Source organism: Theobroma cacao, chromosome 9 (assembly GCF_053813885.1).
Source record: "Theobroma cacao isolate CCN51 chromosome 9, ASM5381388v1, whole genome shotgun sequence".
NCBI classification, from domain to species: Eukaryota; Viridiplantae; Streptophyta; class Magnoliopsida; order Malvales; family Malvaceae; genus Theobroma; species Theobroma cacao.
This window is the reverse complement of record NC_142647.1, coordinates 31,449,664-31,452,341: the sequence shown is the minus strand read 5'-3', so window position 1 is coordinate 31,452,341 and position 2,678 is coordinate 31,449,664. Positions and strand designations below refer to the sequence as shown.

The 2,678-nt window shown below is 33.0% G+C and overlaps 1 long non-coding RNA gene across 1 annotated transcript; it reads left to right on the top strand.

The window, feature by feature from the left end:
• Positions 1 to 266: 266 nt before the first annotated feature.
• Positions 267 to 2,181, top strand: LOC148760848 (uncharacterized). Its single transcript, XR_016028643.1, has 3 exons — positions 267 to 387; positions 1,037 to 1,120; positions 1,989 to 2,181. It is a non-coding gene; the product is annotated as an uncharacterized LOC148760848 (long non-coding RNA).
• Positions 2,182 to 2,678: the final 497 nt, after the last annotated feature.

Here is a 2,678-nt window from a genome sequence, read left to right as displayed (position 1 = left end):
AAATTTTCAATTTTTGGGGTAAAAATGTAATTTTTGAAAAGTTCAGGGGCAAAAGTGTAATTTTGAAAAATTTGCTCCACCAAAACTTTGGAAAAATCTGGAAATATCACTTAAGACTTGGATAAGTCAAAGGGAATGCATGGTGAAAGAAAATAGGACAAGTGGATGGCTAGAAAAAAGAAATGAATTAATAAAATATTTAAAATATGAATAAAATAATATTATTTCATTAAACAATAAAAATGCATAAAAAAAAATCAGCCCACCCATTCTTCTTCTTCAACATTCGGCCAAGCAAGAAACAAGAGAGAGAAAGGAGAAAACAAAACCCTAGAGAGAGAAAATCAAAGAAAAAGTGTGAATTTTCAAGGAAATTAAGTGAAAAAGGTGAGATTTTTTCTATTAAGCTTGAGTTTTCTTATTCCCAAGCATTTCTCTTTATTTTTCATGATTAAATTACATGTTTTCATGATGAATTCAATTCTGAAAAAATGGGTTAGGAGAGAGAAAGTTGTTGGATTTATTTGATTTTAATTTATGTTAGTGTTTTTAGTTAGTTTAGCATATTTAGAAACAAAACAACAAGAAAAGAATTTATTTTCTCCCCCAACCATTAATGGCTGAATTTACCATGTAGTGAGTGAGGATGAGTTTGATTTTATTCTAGGAGAATTGGTTAAGGAATAATGAATTATGAGCCTAGAAAAATAATGGGAATTTTCGGAGCAAAAATATGAATTTTTACCCACTAGGGGTATTTTCGTAATTTGCTGTTGGGACTGATAATTTGCATCACACTGAGGGACATTAAGTTAATTTGGGTGCAATTGAGGTATAGAAACTGAAAAGAATTAAATTGGAGTTTAAACGAACCCGTTAGGAATTTAATCGGGTGATAAGACGAATTAGGCTAATACCGGATTTAGATAGTTACCAGTGCATTTTTGCATTCCATATCATGCATTGGTAGTCCAAATTAGTTTAATTTTGATTTAGTACCAACTTAGTGAAATTCTCGATTTTGTACTATGTCAAGGTGGTGAGTCCTCCAATAAAGGCAAGGAAATTGCATCCGAGGACCAGTAGACAGAGTGCTTCGAAAGTCTGCATTCTAGACATTGTGAGTAAACTTATTATCGTCTTAATTATCTAGAGTAGTTTTATACAACTATGTGATTTTATGAAAAATGGGTTTAAATGGTAAATTGTTATGTTTTAAGGGAAATTGTGATTTTATAAAATGATTTTATAAATTTTCTGAAAAATCGAATATTGGTTTTGAAAATAGAGTAATTGGAGACTGCTAGTTTGTGTTGCAAATTTATGGTTCTGAATTGAATGGCTTATGACAATAAATGAGCATGAATGGCTAAACTGATTTTGGTGTTATAATTATTTATACTGTGTATTCAGTCTTGAGAGGCTAGGTTGTGATAAATTGCCATGACATGCTAGAATGAATTTTATTGATTGGTGGATTATATATTAATTATTTACTGTAGAGGGGGTTCCGTGGACCAGCCTATTAGAGGGGCACGGTAAACTCCATTATATTATTACCTCAAACGGAGAGGCGCGTAGGGTATCTCCTGGGGTATAGCTTAGGGTTCACTTTACGCCAAACCACCACGTGAAGGGGAACTCAGCCAACGCCAAGGAACGGCTGTATTTTTTTCAAACAAAAATATATTTTAAGTGTACACAAAATTTTAACAGCCTTGGCGGACTCGGTTAGATGCCCTGCGCAAGGTATCACCGAGTATGAGTTTTGGCACTAGCCAAAGTTTTAAGAAATTCATAAGCCAAGTTGATTACTCGATTTTTATGGATTGATTTTATTTGGTTGAAATGAGTTGAATGGTAATGAAATTACAGTATGATGATTTATTTTAATTGTCTCCATTTACTCGACTTTAGATAGTTTAGATGGTATCTGTTTACTCGCTGGGATTTTATAATCTCACCACCCTCATTTCCTCACATTTCAGGCTCAAGGAATTTCGTAGTTAGCTGACTTGAACAAGACCTTCATTTGGACTCGAATCGGTAAAAGCTGTAGGTTTCCAGCTTCCGATGCATTTTGGATAGATATGGGCCCACGTGTCACTGTAAAAGAAATTTTATGCTTTGGTTATTTGCTTTATAGTATATATGAATATAATTATCTTTTATGCTATAAGAATTATGTACCGATAGTTTTATGAAAATTATTTTACAAGAAAATAGTTTATTTTATTGAATATTTTTATCATATTCAAATGGTCAATTTTTCACTTCAAATGAACGTTTTAGATACTTAATTTTTTTTAATCATTAAATATATATTTTTGGCTTACCTACTACATTTTTAGCAAGTTTCGAGGTTTTCGATAAAAATGACGAAAATGCCCCTGTGAGCAAAAAAAAAAAAAAAAAAAACAATATGTTATGTTATAATTTTGAAATGATTTGTAATCCTTCGTATTTTGATTATTTGATAACTATTGCTCACCGGGGAAGTGCGAAAGCTGATACGAGAGCCTTGCGAGGTTTCGATCGACATTCGGGGTGAAGAATGTTTGTCGAGGCTTCGCGGCGGTTGTCACGGGCTCGATGGGGAGTTCCGGGTCGTGACATACTCATTCGAATGAGAGCTATCCACCGTTATTGAGGTATCATTGTCAACTTTACATGCTGAC